Below are 17,976 nucleotides of genomic sequence, written 5' to 3'. Positions count from 1 at the left end.
TTTTTTCATTAAAAGTGAAATAAATGGTTCTTAAAGATTTGGAAACTACAGAAAAGTCAAAAGAAGAGCCAAGTCCCCAAAAGTACTTCACCCCAAGATTTCCTTCAAATCTTTTCTAGGTTTTCCTTATAGAGTAGTAATCACATTTAATTGGCTAGTTGGATGTAGGTTTTCTGTAGAAACCCCTTAAAGCACTCATAAAAGATCTATTTGAGTCATTGTAAAATCAGGCCATTAATCCCTCCAAGTCACTGGAGGCCCATTAACGTGGCCAGTGAATGGGTCAGACCTGCCAGCACTGTTATTCTACCAGGACTGGGCGGCCAGGAGTGTGGCAGGTGGTTCTTGCTCCAGCTGCAGTCAGCCAGTGCTTTTACACCACAATTCTCCCTTCCTGGGTTCTTAATTTTGACCTCTCTAAGTTGTTATTTTCAGTAATAGTACATGGACAGTATCTTTTCCTTTTATACAGGAAAGAAAATTTACTTAGATATAAAATTCAAACATGAAAACACTGCAGAATTTGGGACTTCTGAGCCCTTCTTTAAAAAAAATGGCTTCAAAAAATTCAGTCAAATTATAAGGCAATCAAAATAATTCCAGAATGGAGGAACAATGGCTAATGGACTGGTGAAAAGCATTCTGGCTCTGTAATAACCAGAACCAAGATCCACTTTCAAACACTTAAGGGAATTACAGCTGCTGGAGAGAATATAATAAATATATTGATTATAAATAATACAATCATATATAAGTATATATAATATGATATGACATATATAGTATATAAAATAAGGTTATAAGTAACATACTTATTAAAAATAAAACCAACAAAAATGGGTAGGAGTCATGCGAGTAGGGGATGTAAGAGTTTCACTACATATTTAATAGAAGGGAAAACTGATCATGTATAAAACTGGAAAAAGGAGTTAAAAATAACAATACGGTTTTGGCAGTCTTTCAGGGGTTTTCATAATCTATGTTCTTGAAGGGACATTTTGGGACATAACATTTCTCAGGATGAAGTTTCTTTTTCTTCTTACAGATTTAAGTAAAATGAAACTTAATGTTTTATTTAAAAGAACTGATAAAGTGTGATCTGTTATTATAAAATGCTTTGTCCAATTTTATTTGTCCATATGCCTGCCTGTCTCCTTCCTTCTAGCTCTCATCCCTGCTTCCTTCCATCTGCAGAAGGACACACACACGAGAGGCATGGGATGAGGCTCACCCACTATGGCACCAGCTGTTTCTGGCTAAATTATTTCTTCCTTTTTACTTTTCTGTATTTTTGAATTTAAATAATGAGCAACTATTCCTTTTGTGACAATAAACATACTAATCTAAAAATAAAAATACATGTCGACAGTCAAAGAAAATTAATTTAGAATAAAAAGCAAAATCACCACATGGCAGACACTGCTAGCTGACAACCTCCTCTTCCTCCACACTAAAATTTTGCCCTGGGCAGCAATGTGCCAGTTAAAAACACACCTCTCCCTGGACTCCATGCACCTGGGGTGGAGCAGGGGGCAGGGGCACAGGATCAAAGTTCTGACCAGTAAGATGAAAGCAAAAATTTCCAACACGGGGCTTCCAGGACAGTGACTACTTCTCTGATTAAGCTGCTGTGTTAACAGGCATGAACCTTTTACCTTTCACCCTCTTCCTCCTGACTGGGCTGGAGATTGTGCAGCTGTCTTGTGACAAGAAAGACTAAAGTCACAAACGAGGGGTTTTGCAGCAGGAAAGAAGGGGGGGCTCTGGTTCCTGGCACAGGTGCACCAGCTCTGAATTAACTGGCCCAGGCTTCCTGGTTGCGTGAAAAAGAGAAGCCTTCAAACTGCGCCAGCCCCAGTCACGAGGGGCTGCTCCCTCGGAGCCAGTGCTGACGCCAAGCACAGTCTCTAGACTCTGTACACTCGCCTCTGGCTCAGAGGCTGCTTCTCTGACACCCAGCCTGTCACAAGTAACAACCACCCCCAAGGAATTCCAGTTCTTTGGAATAAAACTAAAATCACTCTGGGCAATTTTCCAACAAAAAGACAGAGTTTTTTTTTTTTTTTTAATCCTATTTAACAGAGACTCTAATGAGAAAAAGTAGATCAGTACAAAAACAGAAAATCATAGTTTGCCAATGTATTTAAATAAATATGAATTTTAGAGATGTGTTTTTATTTTGGCAGTCGCAAACACTATGAAATTTTGAAATCAGGGAAAATGCTAATAAAAATATGGTTGCCTTCACCTGTCAACCTCTATGCCATCCCCCTCATTTCAATTGACTGTGACCTGACGTCTGGTTTCACTCTTAGTGATTTCCAACTGCGCATCAGAGACCCTTCAACTCCCTCCCTATGCACATCTCTCTGCCCCAGATGCTTTCTCCCACTGGCTTTCCAGGTCTTTTTCTGTCACCAGTAATGCAACCGTGCATGCATCTCAGTCTTAGGCATTTACTCACTGGCAGTCCTTCCCCCCCCCACCAGGCATGCTCTCTGGCACCTGGATGCCCACAGAGCCCGGGCCTCTGGGACACACTCTGTTGATCCTGCGTTTCTCACACTGTCCACACCCGCAATGTGTCTTCTTCCTTCATGACTCCACTTACTTCCCATACACAAGGGCAGCTCCTTCCTGTTCCTCTCTCAGTCCGCTGCACTCATTGGGCAAAAACCACTCCTCTTAGTAAATCCAACTACACAACTACCAACACCTGCAGTCATGTGGGAGAACGTGGTTGTGCACACTCACACACACATGTGCGCACACACACGCGTGCACACACACACACACACCCGTCTGCCTGGTCCCAGCTCACATTCACAGTCACCAACCTGGAGCAGACTTCCTGCTGCTGGGAGCCCAGCCCTCCAGGAGAGCTCCCCACACCTGCTCCCCTCCAGCACCCTGGCCCCATCCTCACTGCTGCCTCATCACTACATGTTTTACTTCTCAGAGGAAGTGGAAGCAACCGGAGGAAATTACCCCCATCTCTCACCACTTCTACCCGCTACCAGTACCCACACCCACCTCTCCCCTCCTCTCTGCTTTTCCACAGGTGAATTGTCCATGTTCCCACCTGAAGCCAACCCTCCCACTGTGCCCTGGACCCCATTACATCCCCTCCACTCGAGGACTCTGCTCTACGACTCCCCTCATCATGCACTTCTTCCTGGCTACCGCATCTTTCCAAAAAGTGCAAACATTCTATTGTTCAATCGTACCACGATTTCTCTCATTAAATTCAAAACAAGGTGAAACAAAAGGCTTCCCTGACTCCACCCTCCTGCCAGCGACTGCCCCCCCCAAATTTTACACCCTTTCCTCCAGGGGGTCTATACCTTGAAGTAGCCAATTCCACTTCTCCTGTTCCCAGTTTTCCTTTCACAGCCACCTGCCCACGGAAACTGCTTGTCCAATGCTGACAGCCTCCTTCCTGCTAAATTCCAAGGTCAGCTGTCAATCCTCATTCTCTCTCAGCAGCAGCAGACACAGCAGATCTACTCTCCTCTATATATTCTCCCCACCTGGCTTCAGGAGCGCACATGGTCAGGTTGCCTCAACCTTGCTCTGTCCTTGCAGATTACCCCTCTCCCTCCTGACCTCTTTAGTTCAGCACGCCCCAGGCTCAGGCCTTGGTTTGCCTTTTCTCTCCAGATATGCTCCCTTGATAATCTTTGTCAAGTCTAGGAGAATATTATGTGTAATGAAGTAAGTCAGATGGAGAAAGACAAAAACTATATATCATTTACGTGGGGAATCTCAAAAATAATACAAATGAACATATATGAAAACAGAAAGACTCACAGACAGAAAAGAAACTTGTGGCTAACAATGGGAGGTGGGGGAAAGGAGAAATCAAGGGTATGCAATTAATGGACACAAACTACTGTACATAAAATAGTTCAGCAACAAGGATTTACTGTACAGCACAGGGAACTCTACCCAATGATTGTAATAACCTATAACAGAATATAATCTGCAAAAAAACTGGTTCACTTTGCTGTACTCCTGAAATTAACACAATACTGTAAATCCATTATACTTCGATTAAAAAAAACCCACGGCTTCAAAAATATTCATTTTTCACAACACTTGATACCTACAGTCCACACCTCCCTCTCAACTTCAGACTCCTCTATCTGACCGCCTCCTTGCCATCTCCACTGGCACACAGAACAGGCATCTCAAAATTAGCACCTCAGCAGCTCAACTCCTGGTCCTCCCTCCACCCCCAAGCCCACTCTGCCTCTCCCTCCATCCCAGCCGGAGAGGAACCACATTCTTCCAGCTGCTCAAGCCGCAAACCCTGCCATCACCCATGACGCCTCTCTCACAACCCCGGACCAATCTTTTAGACTTTCGGCTCTATCTCCTAAATACATCCCCATCCAACTGCTTCTCATTACCACCACTGCCACCACCCTGGATCGAGCCCCATCACTCCCATCCCGGATTCCTCAAATCCCTGTCTAACTGGTCTCTGTGCTTCTTCCTGTGTCCCTATGGTGTGGGTCTATATTTGAATGCATTCAGTCAATGGCATCAGCCCGTGGAATCTGTCTAAAGGATACATCAGGTGAAGTCACTGCCATGCTCACAACTTCGCAGGCGCTCACCTTTCCACACTGAGTGAAAGCCCACGGCTGCTTAATGCCCTAGAAAAGCCGACCGTGCCTGTCCCTGTGATGCCCGACCTCACCTCCCCTGCCCCTCTCTGCCCACTCTGCCCCAGCCATGTGGGCTTCTATGCTGATCCCCAAGATGCCAGGCATTCCTCCCTCTTCAGGACTTTTGCATTGACTGTTTCATTTTTCTGGAATATGCTTCCCCCACACACCCACACAGCCAATTCCATTTCCTCCTACAAGTCTGCATTCAAAGGGCTCTCTCACCAAGGCCGACTCTACCTTATTTCAAATGGTGACCTGCTGGACTCCACCACTGACACGCTTGCTCTGCTTTCTATTTCCCCTTAACATGTAACATTATTTACTCACTTGTATGCTCATTGTTAAGTGTCTGTCCCTCTTCATCAGATGACAGCTCCATGAGATGGGGGAGGGGAGGTGGCGCTGCCTTGCTTATCAATGTACCTGGAGGGCGTCCAACAGTGCCTAGACCCAGGCCTGTGCCCAAAAACACTTGTTATATGAATGAATTTGGATAAAGTAAACTTCAGAAATGTTGGGGGTTAGTTTGTCCAAAATAAATATAATAAAGTAATATTAAAAACAAAACTTCATTCTCTTGCTCTCAAAGGTACAGACAGGATGACTACTTCTAAAACATTAATGAAAAACTTTCACACTCCTCTTGATGATTCTAAAATTTGGGAAATGTTCCGAGTGTTTTTCTTAACATTGAGCACTAGATCCAGTAGAAGGTTAGTTATTAACAACAATGAACAGATGACAGCAGCACAAGCAGGTGCTCCACAGAAAAGGAAGAGAAAGTAAGAGAACACAAGGCGCCTGTTAGGGGAAGGGATCTGAGGTCCCTACGTTAAGAACAGGAGGAAAGGATGCTGCATTAATCAACAGAATCTGATTCCTCTGTGCACAGAACAGCCACCACTCCAGCTGCTCTCCTGCACACGGACAGATACGAGCCCTACATCTGACACATGCAGGCTGCTGCAGCGGACACAGCCACACAGACAGAAGTGGAGAGACTTCAATGCCAAAAGAATTCTAATACAGTCCAAGTGGTCCTGGGAAAGGCCGGGGAGGCACTTTAAGCTGGAAGTGACTTTCCTAGTGAGGCTAGCTCTCCTCTGTCACAGCAGGCAGCAGTGATGGGCTCGGATGCCTACTCGGCTGAGCCACAAAGGAAAGCATGAATCACTTCTGGCTCTACTGCTCTCTCGGCCCCGCCGGAGTCTAAAGGCAGCAGAGACACTGGTCTGACTTGAGAATTTCTATTCCTATTAATAGTGGCATGGGCTTCTACATGGGAAACCGCCATTTCCTCCCACCAAGATGGATGACTCCACCAGGAAATAACTAGCAGAGGTGCTTTATAAATCATGCAGGTGACTGATAAAACATCCGGACTCTCCAACACTAGACTCAACTCACAACCAGATATTTCTCTCTGTATCCACCTTCATTTGTACATTGCAATCTAAATTATAGCTCTTTTCTGGCAAACATTTTGGATATTACAAAGCCAACCAGATGAGGAGGGGTTTGGCTCTCCTATTTTATATTCACCTCCCATACTTTCTGGGTCTCATTCAGGAAAACCTAGAATTAATGATGACAAACCCCCTGAACTGAAGTGAACTGAATCTGTCTTTCAGAGATGGAATGTAGCACCTTAAGATTAATTTTTTTTCTACGAATAAGGAAAGTTCTCAGAAGGAGAGAAGGAAACAGGGAAAGTAGAGAATAAGGAAAATGAAATAATACATTATGTGTACAGAATTTTATTATGAAAAGTATGTATAATTACCTTTTTTCCTGGCTTGATTTGAGGCAGGGATGGATCTCAAGTATTTATTTTTCATAATGTCCTTTGAAGTTTTCTTTCCAAGAGTAGAAAATGTCTTGAATGGTGAACTGGGTTTGCCTTAGCCTGAGCTCCTAACTGATGCATATAATCCACTCTGGGGTTTTCTCTAAATAAAGGAGGGGCACTTCTGGCCTTTTGTGTGGTAGCTATGTACCAACCAGCCCCTGCTTCTCTGTAACTCATCTGAGATCTAAGAGTCTGTGCACATGTACAAATTCTTCAGTACTTAAACATCAGTGACAGTTGTAAATATGATTTAACAGATGGCAAAACCATAGTGCTTACTGAAGAACACATTTTGTAGAAGGTGAGCCACAACATTCAAGTTCTCCAAGCCTAATTCATCAGAACTTTAGTACTTTGTAGCACATCTTCAAAGTCAGAACCAAAAATAGCAAAATAATAAAACAAAATAGGCTTCCCAGAAAGCAAGACATGTAATTACAAGAATGAACATGGAGGAGAGTGGGGAAGAACATAGTTGAAATGACTTAAAGTTTTATCTTTTTTCTCCAGATTTCTCAAGGTAAAAACTGCTTAGCACCTGCCTTATTCCACAAGGAAATGGAGATAGTTTATGTTTAGTTTATGGTAAACACATAAATCAAATCCATAAAATAAAAATGGAATACTGTGGTCATGAGTCTATAAAACAGAATAAATCAAGAAAACAGAAACAAGGAACAGAGATGTATAAGTTTCTCAACAGTCACTAACAGCATTTATATGAAATGCCAACTTGCCCCCTTTTGCATAATACAGACTACTGATAAGGCTGAATAAAAAGCACCAGAATAAACAATTTTCTTATGCTACTCAAATTCTGGGCTATGAGTGTTTAAAAAAATTAAAGTGTAAAAAATGGCTTCTAAAAGAAAGCCAATGCTACAGTGGCATTTTAAAATCTGGGGACGACAGGGTGTTGTAACAGCTACTGCTCACAGATGCCCAGGATCCACTTGGAGGTTACTCTGTAATCAGTCCCGCTGGCTCACGAAGTACATACCTGTCAGCAGTGTTTATGTAACTTCATTGATCACTGTGTCCCATCGATATAAACTATAAACACTTACCTATGTATTTTTGTCATCCTGAGGTAATAATCAAGGACCAACAGGTGTTTTTTTCTTTAAAATATCAAGGTACATTTTATCTATTCTTACACAGTATTTACTCTTGGACAGTTATTTTCTGTACCTTCATTGGTGACTTTTGTAAAACTATATGCTCTTCATTTTTGTCCAAAAATTGGTTCACATTTTGTTTCTTGAGACATAACATTTGGATTCATCTTAAGGGGTAAATTGTTAACAAATTCAGTTTCTTTATTCTCAGCCAGTTTCTTGTAGCTATAAAACAAAACAGGACACAGAGAGTGAACCCTATATGACTCCTCAATTATTAGTTTTATTAATATATATGTATACACATGATATACATGGAAACATTTATATTATTAACATATAATACTATTAAATATATTTAATACCTGTAACTCTCAAATTAGGTCACTAATGTTAAATATATTACTTACAATTCTGGTTAACAGTATATTCATATGGTGTCACATAATTGTTTTAAATTTCAGATAATAATTTTAATACAGTATAATATAAGGGATTTCATGGTTTACTCAAAGCACTACTTCAAAGGAAAGCCAAACCAAACAATACTGAGATTGCTCTTGTTTAAGAAAAATAAAAAATGAATTTCTAAGTGGCCTTTTTATAATATATCTTTTATCCATATTATAAAGTCAACATACATTTGAGGCAGGAAAAATATTTCATACATTTCCAGTAGAAAGTAAAGAATCAACCATAATTTATGTCGATGAAGCATAAAATATAAATATTAAAATGCATGAATTTCATCACAGTATAGGAAAATCTTAAAACAAAATCACTAGGATTTTTAAATGAAATCATTTCTGTGGCTTAAAACACTTAAATGCAATGTAACATTTCAGAACATTGCATTTTTAAAATATGAGAAACATCCTTTAAGGAGATCTTATAAATATGGGTGAACATCAGCATATTATGGGAGCTCCAAAAATACAGATATTGTCATTTTCAAATTACCTTAATTATGGTCAATGAGGTGACTTAATTTTGTAATTTATAAAATAAGATTAAAGAAAAGTTTAAGAGGCTACCAATTCATATAAGGTAGATTGGCTTCTCAATAATTGCTAGATAACTGTGAGAAGTAGCTGGAATCATCAGAAAACCTAAGAGCTCTTCCTTCTTTGTGGCGGCAGAACCTGGCCGGCTGCTCACTAACACTGCTCCCCATGCGTGCCCCGCACCAGCTGAACCGCACTCCGCTCCACCTCCAGTCTACATGAGACCAGCACTAGTTCTGGCCTTTAGAATGTGAGGTGACGGTGACCAGAAGCTAAAATACGTGTCATGGGCTTAGTGGTCGGGTTCTAGGTGGCAAGGAAACTGATACTAGAGGCTGGAGAGGGGGCAAACTCACATTTTATGAAAAGTGACAAAATATTTGCTAAGCTGTCACACACAGAGGTTAATAAGACTGACGACTAGCTCCTGAGTCTGGGGTCCTCAGCAGAGTCTGAGAACAGCAGGAGAGGACAGGAAGTGTTTAAGTGCCAGCTACTACTGGCTACTGATAACAAGATACTACGTGAAACAGATGAGCTCAAGACAGAATGGGCTGGTCTTTAAAGAAGGAATCCAGGGAACAGAGTCTATAAACTCAGGGCCTCTTAGGTTCACTCTCTGCATCTGGACTCAAACAGTTAAGATTCAGCCCTGAAAAATGCTATGAAAAAGCAAGATTTCATGAGAATTCTTCGTTGAAGAGTGACTCAGTTCCTTGGCAATGCCAATATCACGTTAGAGGTGTCATCTTCCAACTTCAGATTATTGTTCCTCATAATAACCAGGCAGCTGCAATTAAACTGAGAAAAAACAACAACAACAACAAAAACTAATTTTCTTTAAATGCAGTTACTAGCACATGGGACTGACTGGAACCAAATAGATCAGAAGCCTAAAAATCTTTCTGAAGGAGCTGTAATGACAAAGATGACAAAGATGACAAAGATGTCAAAGAAACCAGAACTCTACTTATAAAAAAAAAAAAAAAGGCTAGATACTTGTCTGACAGCCTTACAACCACCTTCCTGCAGGCAGAAAGCAGGTGGAGAAAAGAGTGTATCCTCAAAGATGGGCGTCCCCTCCCCCATTACCCACTTCAGTTGAAGCCAGTGGTGAAGAAACACAAGACAACTGGAACCAGGAGCTACATAGAACAATATATTTATAAAGTAGTTCCTCCTTAAGAGCAGAATAATGGCCTAATTAAGGGAAATGCCCACCTTGAAGGTAGGGGGTCTTCATAAGGCCTTTCAGTGGGTCTCAAAGCTGCACTGCTGATTGCTGTAGCTTCCTCACTCTTCTCCTTTCTGAATAGGAATAGGCTTAGTCTCACCATCATATTGGGGTGGCAAAGGAAGGATGAAACTTGCCTTTTAATTCACTGATTAGTAGACAATGGAGAGCTACACTGAAACCTGACAAAGAGAACGTGCTTCACCTGGAAACCCTGGCCTTCCAGGTGGATACTGTTCTGAATGGGACCCTGGGCTGTTTGCTTTGGGGAAGGGCTGAGTAGGTCTTTGTTCAATGAAGAGTGGAATGGATATTTGGCTGTTAGAAGGGAAGTTTCTGGTGGAAACTGGCTAGATGCCTACCAAACACATTTACACTTGTTTCTGGGCACATGAGCAAACCACACTTCCTAGCCCTTTTGGACCTAGTTTAGCTGGATGTGCTGGTTCCTACCAACACAATGTGGGCTGAAGGGAGTTAAGACTCCTGTGATTAGGCACTTAAAAGGAAACATGCTAACCATCTATTTCCTTTCCTTATTGACTGATGAGGCCAGGAGGACCTCAAAACCATGTGTTGATGACAGAAAGCCACCTGGGTCCCTAAATGACTATGTGGAGCAGAGTCCCACCCCCAACTCCACTGAGACACATGGAATTATGATGTAAGCAAGACATAAGTAATTGATGATGTTAAACTACTAAAATTTTAAGGATTATTTGTTACAGCAGCTAGGATTACTTATCCTATGGTTTACTAAAGAGCTTTTGGATATGCATACTCAACTTCCTACTACTGACATTCCTATAATTATTGTTATGCCTTTAATGTAAGTATACTTGTTTTCAGCTTTTAAACACAAATGTAAACACCTCTAGAATTCACATTACAAAAATGGTGTCAGTTATGCCAACAAAGACACAAGATGTGTAGAAAAATTTCTTCAGTGACACAAGTGTAGCCCCAAACAGCAGTGATAAGGGAGCCCAGTCAGCCCCATAAAAACACTAACTAGCACTGTAGATCAGGGGAAGAATGCTAGACTTAGCAGTCAAGTAGATGGGGTTTAGGATAAGCCACAGCACATCCCTTTCTCTCAACTAGCACACGCAGTACAAACAAGACCAGGGGATCACTGCACGTGGATCTCATGATGAGCACAGGGTTCAAGGAGGGGCTCAAAAACTTGTCTGTTGAAAACACAAACGAACAAATAATACAAGAATGGATGACAGGATTTTCACGGAAATATTTCACAGAGATCAAAGTCCTGACAATCCAAGTGCATTGCTGAGTTATGTCTATGTGATCTTAAGCAATTTATTTAACTTCTTTAAGCCTAGTTTTCTTATCTATGAAATGGTGGTGATAATGGAATATATATACCCTATGGGGCTGCTGTGAGAGTAAATGAAATGTAATATGTAAAGAACCTAGCACAATATCAAGCCCACAGTAAGCAAGGGGTAAAAATGTTAGCTGTCATCATTTGGTTCTTGTGAGAGCCCCACCACTAAGTTGGTTCACCTCAGTTTCATCACTTGAATGACGGGGATAAAGATGCCTGACCTACTTATTGTGTGGATCTCATGAGATAATGGATGTGACATTTGTCGTATGACAAAGTTACTGGGACACGGTACCCTGTGTTGGTGAATGACAGCAAGGTCCCACAAGCTTCCATTAAAAGCTACTGGAGCTGGAACATTTTCTGTTTAAAAAGAAGATAAAAGCCTGTTTATCTTGTGACCAAAGAACTCAACCTGGGAGATGACGGCTGGTCTGTGACTAAGTGCAGAAATAACTGGTTTAAAAAGAAGCAAATGGATGACTCATATACAGAATAAAATCCGTGTTCTCTCACCATTTGAGTCAACTGTCCCTGAGCTATTAAAGCTGATGAAATTTTATTTTTTCAGTGAAAAGTTTTAAGATTACCTACCTAATGGTACTAACATTTTTACTAGCATCTATTTTTTTAAAAAATTAGCACAAGAAGAATTTTGAGAAACTAGTTGATAAAGACTAATATTAAGGGAAGAGAGGAGTGTCTCACAGGTAGGCTCATACTAGCTACCCGTTAATCATTCACTAGGGGTGGCTAACAGAACAAATGATGCCAAAAGTTTCCAGTGACAAGACAATAAAGAAATAAACAAACACCCCGCACAATCCATTCCAAAAAACTCTTACCTGACAGGTTGTAAATCAAAACCACCAACCCCAAAGGAATCTATTCTGATAGGCTTCATCAGCTCCTCTACCATGGGCAGATCTAAGAGGGGAGAAAAGTTAAAATAGCAACCGAAAATATTATGTAAATTGCTTAATTTAATGTCTAATACCACCAAAATTACACTGTCTCCGATTGACATAGTTAATAAAATGGCACATATAATAATCCCAGTTTCCCACTGTAACCTGCTTGTACAAGAAAATCTTCTTAGGTATTTATATTTGAATTATATATCTATATACTTTCTCTCTCTCCCCCCATACACATCAAATATATGAGTATGGGTGTATACACACACACACACACACACACACACACACAATATGTATTTAGTTGATCCCAAATACCATTCTCTATTTAAAAAATAACTTTAGCATATGTTCATGGAAAAGCATAAATAATGTGAAAATACTTAAGTGATTTCTTAACTTGGGAAGATATAGGAGGAACTGAAATTTTACCCTATGTTCAGCTCTAACTTTATAGTTAAACCGATGATTCCCAGATTCCATTTAAGCAAACTCTATAAATTCAGACTGAGAAACAATCACTACAGTAAATTGAATTTAAGTTACACCACACTGGAAACTGTTTAGAGAGGGTCTCAAAGGAATAAGATTTTACCACATTCCATGGTAGAGATGTTTTTAGAGGATCCTTCATCTTCTTTTTTTTTAAACATTTTTTATTGATTTATAATCATTTTACAATGTTGTGTCAAATTCCAGTGTTCAGCACAATTTTTCAGTTATTCATGGACTTATACACACTCATTGTCACATTTTTTTCTCTGTGAGTTATCATAACATTTTGTGTATATTTCCCTGTGCTATACAGTGTAGTCTATTCTACAATTTTGAAATCCCAGTCTATCCCTTCCCACCCTCCACCCACCTGGTAACCACAAGTCTGTATTATCTGTCTGTGAGTCTATTTCTGTCCTTTATTTATGCTTTGTTTTTGTTTGTTTGTTTTTGTTTTTGTTTTTTAGATTCCACATATGAGCGATCTCATATGGTATTTTTCTTTCTCTTTCTGGCTTACTTCACTTAGAAAGACATTCTCCAGGAGCATCCATGTTGCTGCAAATGGCGTTATGTTGTTGGTTTTTATGGCTGAGTAGTATTCCATTGTATAAATATACCACCTCTTCTTTATCTTCTTGAGGATGCTCTTTCACCGAGCTCTCGGTATGTCCCCCTGCATCACTCTCAGATCCTTGTTCATTTGCATCTTCCCAAGAAAGGGCTACATGACAATACGTCTGATGTAGAGCTTCAGTGTCACTGCTGCTCTGTCCATAAGAAACACCTGTTGAAATAAATGTAATCTCTAGCATGGCCACACAAATACACGAAAATATAAAACACTAATGTCACCCCTTAATCTACCAGAAATGGTGAACAAGGCTGTGGGACAGTACGATGTGATAAAGACAGGGTGAAATATAAACCTTGGTATTACGTGGCACAGCCCATGAGCATGAAATCACAGCGGGCTCAGTAACCCCTGTCAGCAGGCGGAGATGTGTCCTGATGTGGTCATTGTAAAATCTCACTCCACAAGTTACTGTCTCTTCCTACCGTCCGTAATCAATCTCTGCACTGGATAAAACTACTCTTAAATTTCTAAAACTGACATAATTATGCAAGGATTCTTTCTTTCCTCTGCCTCTCTTTCTCTCTCTCTTTGCCTCCTGATGCCACCAAGCATCTCATCTTCTGTGTTTCTCCCACTGAAATTCAATCCTCCAACTTTGTCATCCAATATGTGTTCCAATATCCTGTGTAAAAGCTGCTGTAACAAAAAAGTAATTTCCTAGTGGCCAAATCCTGCCTTTACATTTCTTCAACTGTTGTAATTTTTTCACCCGGTGAGACATCTGACACAGCCCTTTCCCTGGGAACTTTCTCCCATACAACGCCTTCCTCTCCCCACCACTCTGATGGATACTTCTCCATCTTTTATGGTACATTGCTCATCTCAGGACTCCATCTTTAGCCCTCTTTTTTAAAAGATCTCATTTTAGGGAAGAGGGCTGGATAATTTCATCAAGAATCTTCACTTAATTATTACACATATGTATGTGACTTACAAATCTATGTCTTTTGTCCTTAATTCATTTCTGAATATTAAATTTCCAAATAAACATTCAGACTGTTCTATAAGTAAATCACATCTAACACAACCTCAAATGAATTAATTATATTCCCCAACAAAACCAATTCTACTCCCAGGATCTGCTGTTTTACCCATGGCATGATTACTCACCCAGTCATCCACAAGAGAAAACCTGAAGTCATTGTTCACTCTTCCATCCATGTTAAACTCCTCCTCTTCCCACCAAGAAACAAACTCCGGAAAAAAGAATTCAAAGGACCTAATGACAATAATGATCTAAGATTTTGATGTCTTTTCTTAACTCATTTTGTACCTTTCATTACTAACAGTGGAATTTTGGAAGTTAGGGAAAAGAATAAGTGTCATAGAAGATTGGAAAAAAAGAAGAGAAACAGGGTGAGCAGTCTCCTTTTCTCCTGATACCCATAACTACATAATTAATACCTAAAAATAAAACAGTATATACAGCCTCCTCTTCCTCTACATAATCTGTGACTTGCATAGTATAAAATTCTGAGGGACTACTTTCAACTCTAAATTTAAGACATAGCCAATTCCTACATGTGACTGTGTAAGAATGCCTTACAATGGGCTATCTTTCCATCTAATGCTTCAGGTTGTAACAGAGGAGAACAAATCTGACACCATATTAGATCTGTTCCTTTAGTTTTAACCACTGTGCCCTGTTTTCTAGGCTTAGTCTTGCCAGCTCTGCACCTTTTGTGAAACAATGTTGCCTTTAGCCTGAAATGGACAGGAGAGCCTATTCTTGGGGCTCTGACCTTTAAGGATGTCAGCACTTCTGCCTTATGCAGAGATGGCAAGTTGCAAAATAGAGAATAACCTTTGTATTGTTGGAGGTTTACAGGGACACCATGGCCTGACCCACGTGGACAGCTGCAAGAACAAAGAATTCCTACAGCAAGAAGTTTGCAACAACCAACCACACCCCCTCCCCTGTGGGGTTGTTTTATTTTTTTCCATATAAAAGGAGTCTGTATTCTGACTGGAGAAGGATGGTTCTCCAAGATATTAGTTGGCCATCCTCTCAGTCTTCAGGCTTTCCAAATAAAATCACTTTTCCTTGTCCCAACACCTTGTCTCCTGATTTACTTGCCTGTTTTGTGGCAAGCAGAATGAGTTTGGACTCAGTAACAAGGTCACCACTGCTATTTGAAGCATGCCCAAAAAGGAATAGAGTTGCTTAAATAAACTAAAAACAAAAAAGTAGGGTATATCATCAGAGGAGAGTCTCTAAGTGGCAGAGACATTCAGTAGGACTTTAGGGAAAAGATCTTGCCTGCCCCCTAAACCATTGATCAGACTCAGAGTAGCCTGACTGAAGGATAGAATTGATTTTATGAACAAAAGAAAAAGGCACAATGTATTTTTTCTCCTCTACAGAAATACCATGGGGTGTAAGTATCACTTAGTATGCATAAAATAAATGATCCCAAAGGTAACTAGCATAGCAGTACTGAACACTCAACCTAATTTAACAGGTGAGAGGTGTCAGAAAGAAGGGGTTCTAGCATAAAGCAACAGCAGAGCAAACATGCAGAAAAGCAAATGACCTAAAAGTCAGAAATTAGAAATGGAAGACAGAGAGACATCAGGGGCTGCTCAGACAATGGAGCAGGAGAAAAGTACGTTTCTCCTAATTTGAGTCATTAACCCAACGGATATTAAAAATAACCCCAGGGTCACGTATGTTAACTCTATTCATGTATTTTCTAGAGAGAAAAGTAAAGGGCTGACTTCTCTGCCTTTTACATTAGAAAAAGAAGATACTGTGTAATTAATTATTTTGTGTATTATTACAGGTCAAAAGCTTCCTATTTTTTTCCCACTTACAAGTTGAGAAGTGTCAAATTCTATTGTGCAGTGGCAAGGGTCCCAATGTGTAGAGTACTGTCACATTCAGTGACTATGCCAGTCACATGGCCACAGCACAGTACAGCACCTGCCTGTGAGACATGAAAACTAGCAAAAGGCTAGATCTGGCCCTTATTTTATAGTCATCAACTTTTTAAAGACAATAAAGCACAAGGAATTTCATGAGTCATATTAATAAAAAAGATAATCTTTGACAACATATCACCTAAACCAAGCCTGCTTAATCCCAGAAAACAAATGGTTAAAAAAAGATCCACTGATCTTTTCTGTTTTTAAACTAAGTTCATATGCTGATTTGAAGATTTTTCAAGTGTATTTTTGAAATACTAGGTAAATTTAACAGGTCACAGCCAATAGGAATTTATACGCATGCCTTCAGGTTATTTCACATAATCTGTAATATTAATAGAGGTTGATGCACATAATGAGAACCACACAGCTGGCACTGCTTGTTGAATCTCAGCAACATACTAGGTTGTATGTTATCTCAGCTGATCATCACATGGGCTCATTTTAGAGAAAAGGAAACAGGCTTAGACGCATTAATTTTCCAATGTCACCCCGCTGCTAACTGGCAAGGCTGGGAATATAAATCCAAGGCCAGGAATATAAATCCAAGGCCACAAGACAATAAACTCATACTCTACACTCTTCTAGTAAGTGACTCATCAAATTACCTCAGAATCAAGAACATTTAAGAAATAAGATTTTAAAAATTAGCATTATATAACTTCCCAGATCATCTTAATAGACTTTTTCTTTCAGTAATAAATTTTTTTGACTCTTTTAAAAATTGAAGTATAGTGATTTTACAATGTTGTGTCAATTTCTGGTCTACAGTATGTTTTGGTCATACACATACATACATATATTCATTTTCATATTCTCTTTCATTATAGGTTACTACAAGATATTGAATATTATTCCCTGTGCTATACAGTAAAAATTTGTTGTTTATCTATTTTATACATAGTAGTTAGTATCTGCAAATCTTGAACTCCCAAATTCAGTAATAGCATTTTTATTTCTGAGTTTTTCTTATAATCTATAGCTGTGGTTTTCATACTGAGTTTAACATAATGATAGTTTTCAGAGAAAATCATGGGGTCCACAGATGTTTGACTGGAATTGCACTTTAAAACATAAAAACTGTAATAGAAATTTATCTGCACACTCAGATGTGCCTTTTATGTAACTAGTATTTTGAAGACCACCAGCATAGTAACTTGGCCTCCAGCTTTGTTTTCACACACATCACAGAATCAAGTTCTTCTGGCCGTCCTGTGTGTCCCATAATGGGTCACTGACTAGAAAAGCTGTAGCTCTACATTGGTCTTTTACAAGAACTCATATCTACTCACTGAGAACAGTGCAAGTGCACTATCACAGCACATACATGACATGTACTTAACCAGCGGTGAGACTGAGGAGCACTTGCCCAGCACATGTTTTCATCATGGTGGAATATTCAATTGGATGATAACAAGTAAATGAGTGACATGTCTTGATGGAAAATTTCTGCTGTAATTATTAACTTTTATACTTACATTTCAAAATGGAAGTGGATAAAACAAGATGGTGATTCTTGGGATGGCAGTGACTAGAAATAAGAGATCTGAGTGGGCTTTGTGGTTTTGATCATGTTTTGTTTTTTATGATCTGGTTGCTGGTTACATGGCTGTGTTCAGCATTTGAAAATTCATCATCTGCACTATGATGATACATGAATTATTCTACAAGCATATTACAATTTGATAAAAAATTTAAAAAAACAAAATAAAAATAAAATGCAAGCAGATGTTCAGAGTTGGCTAGTGATTTATCATTTCTATTGATCTTTTC

This window comes from Camelus dromedarius, unplaced genomic scaffold (assembly GCF_036321535.1).
Source record: "Camelus dromedarius isolate mCamDro1 unplaced genomic scaffold, mCamDro1.pat HAP1_SCAFFOLD_114, whole genome shotgun sequence".
In the NCBI taxonomy this organism is placed as follows: domain Eukaryota; kingdom Metazoa; phylum Chordata; class Mammalia; order Artiodactyla; family Camelidae; genus Camelus; species Camelus dromedarius.
The sequence above is the reverse complement of the archived record's forward strand: the minus strand, read 5'-3'. Positions refer to the sequence as shown.